Source organism: Mugil cephalus, chromosome 14, assembly GCF_022458985.1.
Source record: "Mugil cephalus isolate CIBA_MC_2020 chromosome 14, CIBA_Mcephalus_1.1, whole genome shotgun sequence".
Taxonomy (NCBI): domain Eukaryota; kingdom Metazoa; phylum Chordata; class Actinopteri; order Mugiliformes; family Mugilidae; genus Mugil; species Mugil cephalus.
Genome location: NC_061783.1, coordinates 9,417,186 through 9,431,457, shown reverse-complemented (window position 1 = coordinate 9,431,457; position 14,272 = coordinate 9,417,186). Strand labels below are relative to the sequence as shown.

The window sequence follows — 14,272 nt, the reverse complement described above, 5'->3', positions numbered from 1 at the left end:
GAGCAATGCACTTTCCTCTCAAGCAGAGGGCCACCTTCGTGCAGTCTACCTCGTGACCGGGGTCAGTTGTGACATCCATCGGGGTTAATTGTAACAATCATAAAATGTGCTCTTTTTCTAATTAAAGTCTAATTACTTTCATCATTAATTTTAATGGGGTCATTTATAATGCCTCAACAACAAAACCATGTGCGCGCGCCTCCGCCTCTTTCCTCTTCACGTTAAACACTAAGACTGACACTGTTCTGTGTGTCTAATATTATCAGCAGACTCTGTGTTACCCTTCAGTCTTACACTGTGTTGCTACTCCTGTCTGACATTTCTAATTGAGCACCCAAATGTTCGAAAGGGGGCTAAGAAACATTTCTTTTTTTTTTTATTTGAAAATAGTTGTGGGCACTGTGAGTTTCTCAAATTTCGCAAATTCTGTGGCTGCATTTATACATTTGTGAGTATTTAGGGAGGCAAAATGATCTATTAAATGAGGGTTTCATTTAAAATAAACCACGGTGTCGATGTTGCCCCCTCTGACAAAAGAATGCGCTACTAATCAAACCGTGCAACTAACAGTGTTTTGTTTCTCAGAGGATGATTTAATTAGATTTTTACATGACATTAGACAACAATACAAACTGAACATCACCAGCTCCATCTTAACAGGCAATCTTATCTTATATATTTCTGGGGCTGAATCATTTAATAGTCAGCCTAATAATCGGTTGACCTTTTTGTGTGTGTGTGTGTGTGTGTGTGTGTAAATTTGTAAACTGCTCTAAAAGAACCCTGAAACCCAGTGTCATATTTCTGGTTCTCTTTTTCAAGCATCTCTGACGGGGTAGAGGTTCACCCTGCATGTCATATCCGTGCCTTGTTCTCTCTTTAGCCCTAAGAGGCAAATTAAAGAACACCACTGTCTGCAACATTTTCTGTTCAGTATGTCTTCTAGGAGGAACATTTCAAACTCTAACCTGGACAGAATGAACAGACCTAATAGTGCAGTGTTTTCAGTTGAAGGCTGTGCGTATAGCACTGATGGCGTTGATGTTTGCTGCAAGCTTCATGGGGACGGAGGTGCGTTTACCTGCCCGCTGCACGTACCTCACCGTTTGTTACGTTCGCAGAAACTTCCCGTCTTTACAGCTTCCCATCGTGTTTTTCTATTTACGAATCAGCCCATGCATGGTGTTGGGTTTTATTTAACCACAACAGTCAAGTGGCTCTGGAGCTGTTTTAGCCTGGCACAATTTACGACGGCTCTAATTGCTCCCCGCTCCCGTCTCATGGCGCGTATCTTTGAACGAACAAACACGTGCTGCGCTGTTTCTTCAACCGCGCATTGTCGTAGGCCTAACAGCCCATACTGGCACGATGAATTTGATAAATCCCCTTATCGCCCCGGGAGACAATTAAAGCGCATGTGACAGGGGTCCCTATCTCCGCTCTCCTCCTGTAGCGCTTCATTTAGAAGCCATTTGTCTCCGCTATGGATTTCCTATTTTTAATGGCGCGCGTATGCAGGGGTCGGGCCGTGCTGAATAATAGATGCCTTTCACTCCCTCTCTTTCCTTTTCATTCCCTCTCCCTCGTTCATTTCCTCATCGCCGGGCCCCATGGGAAGGTGTCGGTGTCAGTCTGGAAACCAAGGTGCAGCGCTTCTTGTGCTCTCCGGATTCTGGCAGGGGGCTATTCAATCTAGCGGACAGGGCTTTTGGTGGAGGCTCGCAGCAGACAGTGAACTGATATCAACGGGCACACGTTAACCCTCAGCCTCCCCCTCCTCCCCCTCCTCCTCCCCCTCAGTAAAGGACGTTTATCACAGAAGGCGAGGCCGCTGCGCAGTGAGGTGATATATCGCCCTGGCCGAGTGCGAATGAATAGACTAGTAATTATCCCGTTAAAAGGGTGGCCAGACAAAGAGAGAGCCTCGCTATAATTTAAATTGTTTTGTTTCCCCCACAGTCGAGAGCCCGGCCCGCTGACTGACATCACGGAATGGGAAAAGTGAGCCTATTTATAGCCTGAGATGTTCGGCTAATTGTAGAATTTAATAAGGTTTCTGGAAGAGTGGATTCTGTAAAAGCCAGCAGCCTGAACCTCCACTCCGCTCGGCTCTTATATCTCCTTCACATCTCTCTTTGGCTTCACAGTTTTGCCTGCTGCCATATTTCTCCCCGCGTCCCTCACTTGATGCTATCCTCCCATCGTGCCTCCTCCTATCGCGCCATCTCCTCTTCTTGTGTATATCCTGACCTCTCCTCCACGCTTCACCTCCCAACAACCCCACAATTTTTCTTCCCCTCCCTCATCCTGTTATCGCATAAAACCTACCGCAGACTAAGACTCCTCTCGGTTTGACTTCGGGATTGTGATTGTGTGATTCTCAACATGTCACAGCGGTTTAAGGTGCGCAACGATATATGTGTATGCGTGCCTATGATTACAGCCGAAGACGTGTCTGAGTGTGTGTGTGTGTGTGTGTGTGTGCGCTCGTGGTCTCGTCTGGTGTGTGAGACAGGGGTAATTGAGCTCAGAGGGTTTTCTGTCTTTGGTGGCAGAGGGGAAATTGGAATCTTCAGAATCCATTAGACAGACCCTCTCTCCGTACGTGTGTATCTGTTTTTGTGTGTTTGTCTGTTTGTGTGTCACGTCCGCATGTTCGGTGACACAGAGGGAGAGATGCAAGTGCGTTGGCGGCGGAGGCGTAACTGTAACCGTGAGCACGCAGAGGATGGACGGGATAAATATCAAATATAAAGTCGTAAATTAAGTGAAACCGAAACCTTCTTGCTTGCTTGCTTGTTTTGTTCTCGGTGGAGTCCCTGGTGTGCGCGCGCCGGCGCTCTGACACTAACTGACTGAGTACCTTCATAGACTGCAGGGGAAATGTGGAGAAAGAAAATAGGGAAGGTGAGTGGAGAGAGCGGGGGGAACAGCAGGTAGCCAGTAGCAGATGGTCTCACGCTTCCTCCCTGCAGAGCTATCACTCTCCTTCTCTTTCTCTCTGCTCTCCTGCCTCATGTTCTCTCCTGCAGCACACATCGTATAATGTATCATCTCACCTCAGCGTCCTTGGTCATGTACAGTATTTATTGTCTTGCACTTAACTCATTCCTAAACCGCCTTCCGGTTGGTAGAGTGTGGTTAATTGGTATAGTAGGAATTACCACTGAATTCTGTATTTATCTTAATGTTAAATCCGGTTAATGTTCATTGTCTGGCATGGGTCGCTACTCTGTGCTATAGACATCCATTGTCGTCCAAAGACACAATGTAGCCCTGGATAGCAATGTTCCTTTATTAACAGAAACAAAGTGATTTATTTAGACTTGAGCCCACATACACATATGAATTCATCTTTAATAATAAGCCCTGAAAAATTAACTATTAATTCCAGTTTTTGGGAACTACTGAACCTAATATAAACATGAAAGACGCAACATTAAAACCGCTGACAGGGGATGTAAGTAACATTGACCATCTAGTGACAATACAATGACCTGCTGGGAAACTTTTGGACCTGGTGTTCGTATGGATGTTACTTAGACATGTAGCACCTACTTAGCACATTATCTTGGGTTTTCCTTTCCCTTGATGCCTACTTATATGGGCGTACCCAACCTCACTCTCACCCTGTGGTCCTCCCCAACCCTCTCTGGTGTTTGCTTCCTCTTCCCTTTCTCACTACCGGGGGAAAAATAGCCAAAAGTGTCAAGATTTAGATTTTTTTCATGATCATGTTCAGAGTTTCCTGTTGTATTTCGTTAAAGTTTCTTGGTTTTCTGTTGGGTGTTTCTCTCTGTCTTTTCCTTGGTTGCTTTTTGGTTTCTCCTTATGTGCTCTGCCCTCATTAGTTTCACCTGTGTCTTGTTATCCCTCTGCCCATTTGTGTATATATAGCCCGGCCTTCCCTTTGCTCCCGGTCGTTTTTTTTGTCCCCAAGTCACGGTCGAGTCCTTGAATCATGTTATAGTCATCTCGTCACTTTTTTTTTGTCGTGTTCATGATTCCTTTTGATTTTTGTGTTGAAATACCTGCCGTCTGCAGTGCCTTTTGTTGAGTTTGGTGTTTATTAAATACCCCTTTTATTTGTACCTCATCTCCCTTGTCCTGCATTTGGGTCCTTCCTTTAAAACTCCTTCGCCCTGACAAAACGCTTTCTAAAACATGCCGCACTCTGAGTTCCTCCATCCAAAGATCATCTTTAGTCTCCACATCCAACTTCATTTATCCCATCCATTCGACCCTTCTCACTCCAGACCCTCACCTGCTTTTGAACCTCAGATCCCCTCGCATCTAGCCAGTTTTTAAGCTTTTTTGCATCTACAGTAATTAGGAGTGGTCTATGTTAACTTTTGTCTTTGTTAGTGTTGTCTTAGAGATTTTTGCATTCATGTTAATACAGTGGCATACGAGTTCTAGATATAATTTAGGTGTACTAATCTGTCAGATACAGACATCATAGTTATATGACAAATAGAAAATATATAGAATTAATTAAGAGAACAGCAGTGTGTGAGATTAAATGAAAATAAATATTTTTTTTGTGAGTTTTGAGAGGGGAAACACGTGCAAAACACGTCAATTAAAGTGATAAGTGGGGCATTTTCTCAGAGACCAAAGTGTGTTGTTGTTGTTGTTGAGGGAAACAAGCCCAGATCAATACAGTCACACTGTTAGTCCTTTACTCACAGCTTCTTTAATGGGGGAATGTGCAGCGATGTTGATGTGTGTGTGGTTTCAGGTGCGACGCCATGTTTGTGAAGTCATGTTTGTGTTGGGAACTGTGCTTAAATTGATATGAAAGTTCACAGAGAGGTGGAGAGGTATGCATATGTTTGTGCTTCTGTGTGTGTGTGTTTGTTTGTGTGTGTGTGTGTGTAATGATTAGCCTTCTCTTAATGGGAAAATAACGTCAGAGCCACTGGGACGTTTAATCCATCTGAGCTGATTCTGTTTCCATCACAGCTATTGATCAACTCCAGTGACAAATCAACAGGGGGCTACTTCTGTGTGTGTGTGTGTGTGTTGAGAGAGAGCACCTTATGCAGCATTTTGCTACGTTGCCAACCGAACAGCTAGTGCAACAGTGGACTCCATTGAGGTGTTTCCCTATTTCTTTGTTCTGTTTCAATCTTTCTGTCCCTTAGTCTTCCATTTGTTTTTGTTTTTTTTTCGTTCCTTGTTTTGCCTGTTTTCTTGCTCACCCTCACCCCCCTTCCCCCTTCCCTCCCTCCATCTCTTCAGTGTTTAAGTGGTATTGGCTTTAAAGGGGCAGCAAATCAGTTGCTGATTAATACTGAATTTTTGGGGCCATTTGTCTGCACCGTTGCCCCTGTCTGTGACACCCGCCCCCTCCTCTTCTCTCCCTGCCTTCCCTCTTTCTCTCTCTCCACCTCTCCTCTTGTTCTCCCTCCCTCGGCGGTGATGAATGACCGGCCGATTGCCGAGGGATTAGAGTCGTCACGGTTACCTGTGCCTTGACAAAGTGGTCCTGATTGGTGACCAAGGCGCTCCATGGGGGGGTCATATCTCAGAATGGACTAGCGTGTGCTTCGGTGTGTGTGTGTGTGTCCATGTTCGGAGTTTCAGCTGAACCGGTGTGTGGTCTGTTTGTGTACAGGCAGGGTTAGTGTACACAGTTTATCACGTTTGTTGCCGTGATTAGGGGCAGGGCTCTGTTGCATGTGCGTCTGTGCTTTGAGCGGGGCAGGGGTGAGCTCCGTCTCTCTCGGATGCTGATTTCGTGTGACAGAGATTGGCGAGGTCCCGGCAGCAATGTGACCACACTGACACCCGAGAACCCCGTAAACGGGTGCTAGCGGACACTGATGAATCGGCACTCAGCGGAATCGAACACAAGCCTAATCAGTGCATGGATTTCCCTGCAGCAACATTTTTCAGTTTTGTCCTGCCTGATCAGGTGAAGGCCATCAGCTATGTCAGATCCCATTGACCCAGCCCCTCTGTCACTCACACCCATGGGTGATTAGGTGCATTACATATTATCAAGCAGGTCTGGGATTTCGGCTGAACTCAGTTGGTAAAAACAGAGTTGGGCAGGCGGAGAAAATTTTGGCTTGGTTATTTTGTTTTTGTGATAGAAATACTATTTAATTGCTAATTTGAAATATACCTGAAGTCTTCATATTATAAGCCATGTTTGTTACAGCCGCTGTTTTCTAAGGAGTAGAGAAGTGCGTCATAGGTCTATCAGAGGACTACATGATGTCATGAAATGGCTTTTAGGACAGAAACAATCAGCTGTATCTGGCAACACTGGAAGAAGACATACACTGTCAACAAAAGTTCGCAAAAATCCAAGAAGCTGTCAATTTATGTTACATACCGGCACTCTCCAAGGTCTGTTCAGGCACATTTCACCAAGTTGACCAAGCGCATTCCGAATGCCCAGATGTGTTCTTGCCCCCATTGGTTTTAAGGATGCAGCAGAAGGTAACTTGTGTGGAGTTGGTGGCATCATCAAGTACGCTTCTGTTCGAGTTCCAGAATTACTGTCCTTGTCCTCGCATCAAGTCCAAACTACAAGTTACATAGAAGTTTACATATTGTTAGTGATATATTGACACCAGGCCTCTTCAGTTTTTATCTACATCTCTTGCAAGATCTAAATGATTAAAGCAGTGAAGTCCATGGACCACCCAAAGACACCTGCACTGTCAATGTGATTATTTTTTTTGGCCATTTTCTGCTTTGAGGAGGAGAAGAGAAAAGTAAAATAGAGGAACAATAACAGAAGAAGTTTCATCCTCTTCAGCAGTCCTTGCCGTGACCCGGATTCGAACCGGGGTTGCTGCGGCCACAACGCAGAGTACTAACCTCTATACGATCACGGCTGCTTGATGGACCTGCTGAGCTGGTGTCACTCTATGACATCTGGATATCGACCTTACAATTGGGCACAGAAGAGAGAAAGCAAGATGAGAGAAACATAAGAAAGGAGAGAATTGAGAACAGGAAGAGATGTTTCGTTAACTTAATCATTATTTGGGGAATTCGTAGGTCAATGCTAACCTGTACTCTAACGCAATATTATTTGCATATTTCAGGCTCAGTTTCAAGAGTTAACTATAGGCGTTTGTATATATCTATCTTTTTTTCTCTCTCTCTCTCTGATCCGACCTGGGACTTCTGCTGATGTGAAAGTGCACCAAAGAGAGTCTATCCAAGTCTACCTGGGATTTTCGATGTGAAAGCCATATAAGATTCCACTGAGATTTGAACTCTGATTGCTGGATTCAGAGACTGAAATTTCGATAAGTTAAACATTATTTGGGTAATTTGAATTAATGCTAAACGCTAACCTAGCATTAGTTGTATGTTTCAGGGGTGTCCAAGCAAGAGTTAGTCACAGGAGTTATATCTTACATATAGTTTTGAGCTAAAGTAAGGTCCCACCGAGATTTGAACTCGTATCGCTGGATTCAGAGTCCAGAGTGCTAACCATTACACCATGGAACGATGGTTTTAGAGGGATTTCTTTCTTTTACAGGGGTGAGAAAGGGGTGACATGAGGTGAGAACAAAACAAGACAGAAAAGACAGACAGAAGAGAGAAAGGAGAACAGGAAGAGATCCTAAGGGAAAAACCTTCTCATTAAAAATGGTAAACAGCCTGTACATTTGTTTTGTGTGAAATTTCTGAGTAATCGTTTGTTTTTCTGTTGCACCCCATTATTTGCCCTTTATCTTTTAGAAAGAGGGTAAGTTTAGAAACAATGTGAGAAGAAAAAACAAAGAAAATGAAGAAGCCAAGTACACGTGGCCACCTGTACTGTGAAGTAAACATATACTGTATTTCAGAATTTATTATATTTTTTATTTATTTTAACATGATTCCAAAGGGTTCATGACCATTTTTTCTTTTAAAAAGAGGTGAGGCCGTGGCGTGACAAACAAACAAGACAGAAAAAGAACAAGCCAGTGAGGACGTGTTCTGGGTGAATGCTAACCACACATACATTTTTTAGTCATGGTTTCAGTGAATTAATTTCATTATTTCTGTTTCAAAAGAGGCATGCATTTCAGCATTACTTGTCGAGATCCCGATTTGAACTGGGGATGCTGCTGCCACAACGCAGAGTACTCACCTCTATACGATCACAGCTGCATAACACCTTGACTGTGAAATCAAGAAGGGACAACTATGTGAGGACGATACAAGAGAAACGTGGAAAGGAAGAGGAAGAAATACAACCAAAAGCCAAAAATTAGGTCACAAGGGAAAATATCAAAGATATTGCTCTCGTTAATAAATATCCTATACATTTGATTTACATGAAGTATGATTCCTAAGAAAGTTAATTTTATCCTGTTTTCTTTTTTGTTTTGGAATGGAGAAACAATAATATGGGAAGAGGAGAAGAAAAAGTCAAGGAGATGTGACCACTTGCACTGGAAAGTAAACATACACTTTAGAATGTTTTCCACTATGATTAATATTTGTTTTGATGTGATTTCAATAAAGTCGTTACTATCCTCTTGTTATCTCCTGTTACAGTTGAATAGTGAGGAGGCAAAGATGTGTGCAGGAAACAAGAAACGTAAGAAAGAATAAGAACACAATAAATGAACATTAAGACAAAATAAAAGAAAAAGTTTGATCATACTTGAATTGATTTTATGTTTGGTGTTACATGTACAAACTTCAAATTTCACTACAGAATTCATGGAAAATAAGGATTCTGAAATTATTTCCTGAATGTTTTGAGTATATTTTTGATGACTGGTTGAGTGATTAGGTATTATTCAGATGAAAGTGTACAAAGTGAATTGGAACTAAAACGCTATGTCAGAAGTGGGATTCGAACCCACGCCTCCAGGGGAGACTGCGACCTGAACGCAGCGCCTTAGACCGCTCGGCCATCCTGACTGGGCAAAAGTATGACGTCACGACCTGACCGCGAAGCACAGCAGAGGGAAGCTAGACGCGAACAGTCAGTGCGTTTACATGCACGTGAAAAAAAAAACAGGAGAACTTAAGTGCATGTAAACACGTTACTCCGATTAAAATCGAAGTTCTCATTATCCGATTGAGACGCCCAGATAATGCATCGCCGTTGGAATCGCCGTTTCCAATCCGATAATGCGTGTGCACATGCTCCACAACCACTAGCTGGCGTGTGACAACGTCCAAGAAAGCCGGTCACAGAAGAAGAAGAGAAACGGAGCCGCCAGAAGAACCGTCTGAGGGATAGCGCGAACATTATGTACGAGATTAAAATGTACTATTATCCATCGGGTTGTTGTTTGAAATGCCAGTCTGCCGCATGAACGACTCTTGTTTATTATCAGGTCAACTGGAAATCTGTGGTATTATCCCGCTGAAAAGACACGTATCGCCACCTAGTGTGGAGGAGGAGAACAGTTATTCGATTTTCTGTAAACTTCATGTAAACTGGGACAAGGACTGTTGTGAGAAAGTCGAATTTTGAGCATAGCTCGATTAAGCTCTGCATGTAAACGCACTGACTGTCGGTGTCAACCACGACAGTGTCATCTTGCTGTATTTTTGGGACTCAAAATCTTACTTGAAATGTTATCGCATAGACCACAAGCCACTGCCAGTCGTAGATGACTCTGATTGAATGCAATCAGATGAAAGAATTCTGAACATTATGGGTTAGAATAAAGTTTCGTTAAGTTAATCATTATTTGGGGAATTCGTAGGTTAATGCTAACCTGTACTCTAACGCAATATTAGTTGCATGTTTCAGGCTCCGTATCAAGAGTTAGCTATAGGCGTTTGTATATATCTATCTATCTTTTTTCCCTCTCTGATCCGACCTAGGACTTCTGCTGATGTGAAAGCGCACCAAAGAGAGTCGACCCGAGCCTACCTGGGATTTTCAATGTGAAAGCCATATAAGATTCCACCGAGATTTGAACTCTGATTGCCGGATTCAGAGGCTGAAATTTCGTTAAGTTAACCATTATTTACCACTATTATTTGGGTAATTTGTATTAATGCTAATGGCTGACCTAGCATTAGTTGTATGTTTCAGGGGTGTCCAAGCAAGAGTTAGTTACAGGAGTTATATCTTACATATAGTTTTTGAGCTAAAGTAAGGTCCCACCGAGATTTGAACTCAGATCGCTGGATTCAGAGTCCAGAGTGCTAACCATTACACCATGGAACCCTGGTTTTGCAAAGAATGAAGGCCATGAGGTGAGAAAGAAACAAGACACAGAACAAGAAAGAGCCAGTAAGGATGTGTTTTGTGTTTTGAAACAGAGGAGAAGAGAGAGGAAGAAAGAAGTTTCTTTCTCTTCAACAGTCTTTGCCATGACCCGGATTCAAACCTTGGTAGCTCTTATGTACTTTTGTTTGTTGCTATGTTGACTTGTCTTTTTGACTGTGGTAAATGCATGTATGTGTTTATTCTGAAATCCAAAAAGACATGAAAACAAACAAAAACCTTGAGCAGTCTTTGCCGTGACCCGGATTCGAACCGGGGTTGCTGCGGCCACAACGCAGAGTACTAACCTCTATACGATCACGGCTGCTTGACACCTTCATTCCGAAATCAAGAATGGACAATTATGTGAGGATGAAACAAGAGCAGCATGGAAAAAGAAGAAATATAACCAAAAGATGAAAAGGAGGTCACAAGGCAAATATGAAAGGTAATGCTCTCATTAATAATGGTAAATGTACTATACATTTGATTTACATAAAGAAATCCTGAGAATAATTCTCAAGAAAGTTAATTTATCCTGTTTTTCTTTTAGAATGGAGAAACATGGGAAGAGAAGAAGAAAGAGTCAAGGAGATGTGACCACTTGCACTGGAAAGTAAACATACTCTTTAGAGTGTTTTCCACTATGATTAATATTTGTTTTGATGTGATTTCAATAAAGTCATTACTATCCTCTTGTTATCTCCCGTTACAGCTGAATAGAGAGGAGGCAAAGATGTGTGCAGGAAACGGGAAACGTAAGAAAGAATAAGAACACAATAAATGAACATAAAGATAAAATAAAAGAAAAAGTTTGATCATACTTGAATTAATTTTATGTTTGGTGTTAAACGCATAAACTTAAGATTTTCATTAGAGAATTCATGGAAAATAAGGTTTCTGAGATGACTTCTGGATATTATGAGTATATTTTTGATAACTGTTTTAAGGTGTTATTAGTTAGGTAATGACAACTAACTGTACTAACCGTAACGAAAAGGCTATGTCAGAAGTGGGATTCGAACCCACGCCTCCAGGGGAGACTGCGACCTGAACGCAGCGCCTTAGACCGCTCGGCCATCCTGACTGGGAGGATGGTGACGTCACGACTTTATTGGGACGAACAACAGAGAGAAGCAAACATCGAGTTTTCAAGCGCACCTGCATCTACCAGTCGTACACGACGTTGGTTGAACGCGATCAAAAGAAAAGATTGGAGCGAAACAACGCTCATGTTTACAGTGCACAGCTACTATCAGGTAAGATTAATATGTAATGCAACACCAGGTTCAACCTGGATAACGTCATGGGTTAGTCTAAATTGTGACTGAAATTTAAAAGTTAATCATTATTTAATACAATCAATCAAACTCAATTCAACAAAATCATAAAATCATACAGCATACAATGCCTATTTGTGTAATTCCTCAAATCAAATAATTAACAATAATGAACAGATCAAGGTCAGTCAGACATTTTTTCCTTTCCATGATGGCAACAAACCAATAGCTTGTCACTTTTTTTGCTCCCATCTGTTTTAGTGGGAACAATGAGTCTGTCTTTGATGCGCACAGGCAGTTGATGTGGGGATGCACTGTTGAAAAGAACAAACGCAGATCATCCTGTACCTTCAGCCATGACCAGTACTTGCACACTCACACAAGTAAGTGGAGGCGAAGGGAGTGAAGACTTTTACAGCCGTTGTGGTGCGGTGGGGGAAATCGGTGTCCACAGACAACCAAAGGTGTGCAAGTGACACCCCACTCATCAGCATTGCAACCCACTTTGTGTCCTCCATATGCTTCACCAGAGGGGAGTTGATTTTGGTGATTTCCTCGTGCAGATCACACAAGCAGGTGAGGACCTTGCCCCGCGACAGCACAGGAGCAGTACAGGAGCAGCTGATGGAAGTGAGCGCCCATCTCATTGCTGAAGATGAAGAAGAGATGGGCATTCATGGCGCCTATTTACTTAAATGTTACAATTTTTACTGCCTCATCCACTATCACATGCAGCTATTTGGGCATTTTCTTGGTCACCAAGGCCTGGCAATGGATGATACAGTGCGACCAACCACTTGCACCTGTTTCACCAGACCGCTGTGGCGGCTTATCATTGCCATCAGCACCATCACTACATATTCCACAACAGTGGCTCTAGTCAATATGATTTTCCTGAATGCAGTCATTCAAAGCCTTGAAAATTTCTGCTGCTGTAGTGCGAGCCGGTAGAGAATTGCAAAACAGAAACTCTTCCTGGACACTGAGCTCTATGGCAGCCGTTTGAAGGATGAGGGTTTGACTGCCCTATTCTTCAAGCCATCAACAAACTATAGAATATATTCTATTCTATATTATATTAATCTTAATACATGATGACGTATCAGGGAGGAAAGAACAGGCACCCAGCTCTCACAGTGGGAGGTCCGACCGACTTCTGCCGATGTGAAAGTGCACCAAAGATGAGTAGACCTGGGTCTGAAAATGCTGATTTTCAAAGTGATATAGGCTTCCAACGAGATTTGCACTCAGATCACTGGATTCAGAGACTGAAATTTTGTTAAGTAATTCATTATTTGGGTAATGCTACCCCCTAACCTCAGGGGTGTCCAAGCAAGAGTTAGTTATAGAATACTAACATTATATATACACATTTCTTTTTAGCTTATTTAAGGTCCCACCGAGATTTGAACTAGGATCGCTGGATTCAGAGTCCAGAGTGCTAACCATTACACCATGGAACCACACACGTGTTCTTCTAGAGTGTAGAGCACTTGAGTGAACAACATCTTTATCTTGTATTATGTCTGGGGTTGTGCATGTATGTATCCACTGCATATTTCACAGTGAAAGAGCCATATCTTTTAACTCTTTTAACTGAATATTTTCACCAACACAGGGTTGGGGGACAACTTACTCTTGCTGTAGTTGGATCAACTCTAAAGGAGTCGGACTGCAAAATTTACACTGGGAAATTTACTGCGTACCTCCCACCCAGACACTCCATGCTGTTTTATACACAATTACTTTAAAGAGTAATGAGCCAAGACTTTTTATGCTATTTCTTCCTTTAATTTATCATTTTTTGAGAAGCACAAAAGGAGGAAGAGAACAGATACAATACAAATGTTGTGTATCCTGTAGAAACCAAGATTATCATCAACATCATTAAAAATCTCTAAAGTTTTGTTGCATGATTTATGCAGCAAAAAGTGTAAGATGAGGTAAAGCTCTGGTATAAATTAAGAGGGTCGAAGGTATTTACTTACTGCCAGTCATATAGTGCAGTCTATGCAGTTTACGTTTTGGTCTACTCCGTTCCCAGTTTTGTTTGAATAACAGTTCAGCTTGCATCTCTTTATTCAATCAATCAATCAATCAATCAATCATTTTACAGCCTTCTTGGTAAATTCACATTCTCACAGTACAATTGACTTGATTAGATTGTAGGCATTTAATTTACTCCAACATACAACATAAACATTTTCTTGTCACACAACAGGCATATAATGAGATTAATACCAAACACATGGGCGGCTATAATCTATAATGTCCATGCCGTCCACTCTCATGTCCCTGATCTGATTCAAACATGTACAGATGGATCTGAGAAGCAGCCATATTCAATCAATGGATCAAGAAAAGAGATTATGTTACTTAGTAGATTTATGGTTAGTTTTCAGAACTTCCACAAAGGGAAAATGAGGTGGTGCTCACATGCAAAGGCCTCTGCAGAACTGGCCTATCAGAAGAAATCTTGCTTTTAGGGAGGGAGTAATTTAAAGTGACAGGAGCTAATATTGTTGGTTTCAGGCTCAACCAAGTGGAATAGAATGCAATCATGCCATTTACTACTTATTTTGTCGACTTTCTTCAGGTTTCAGCTGAAAAGTGGATGACCCAGCTAAACCTAAATCTGAAATGTGCTTTCAGAATGTCTCTTCTATAGGGAACATGGTTTCCTGATGAAAAATGCAGGAGTTAGGAGAGGAGACTCGAGACAAAAGAAGATGGGGGCTTTCTCTGGTGGCTTCCTCAGAGAAGCTGTCAGAGTGGGGAATCCTAAGAGGACAGGGAG

General features: G+C 42.3%; 6 non-coding genes across 6 annotated transcripts; all 6 read right to left on the bottom strand.

Annotated features, from left to right (window-relative positions):
- Positions 1-6,782: 6,782 nt before the first annotated feature.
- trnah-gug lies at positions 6,783-6,854 on the bottom strand. The gene has a single exon. It is a non-coding gene; the product is annotated as a tRNA-His (tRNA).
- Positions 6,855-8,806: 1,952 nt separating this feature from the next.
- On the bottom strand, positions 8,807-8,889 carry trnal-cag. The gene has a single exon. It is a non-coding gene; the product is annotated as a tRNA-Leu (tRNA).
- Positions 8,890-10,084: 1,195 nt separating this feature from the next.
- trnaq-cug lies at positions 10,085-10,156 on the bottom strand. Its single transcript has one exon. It is a non-coding gene; the product is annotated as a tRNA-Gln (tRNA).
- Positions 10,157-10,448: 292 nt separating this feature from the next.
- Positions 10,449-10,520, bottom strand: trnah-gug. The gene has a single exon. It is a non-coding gene; the product is annotated as a tRNA-His (tRNA).
- A 679-nt stretch (positions 10,521-11,199) lies between these two features.
- Positions 11,200-11,282, bottom strand: trnal-cag. Its single transcript has one exon. It is a non-coding gene; the product is annotated as a tRNA-Leu (tRNA).
- A 1,584-nt stretch (positions 11,283-12,866) lies between these two features.
- On the bottom strand, positions 12,867-12,938 carry trnaq-cug. Its single transcript has one exon. It is a non-coding gene; the product is annotated as a tRNA-Gln (tRNA).
- Between the last annotated feature and the right edge of the window lie 1,334 nt (positions 12,939-14,272).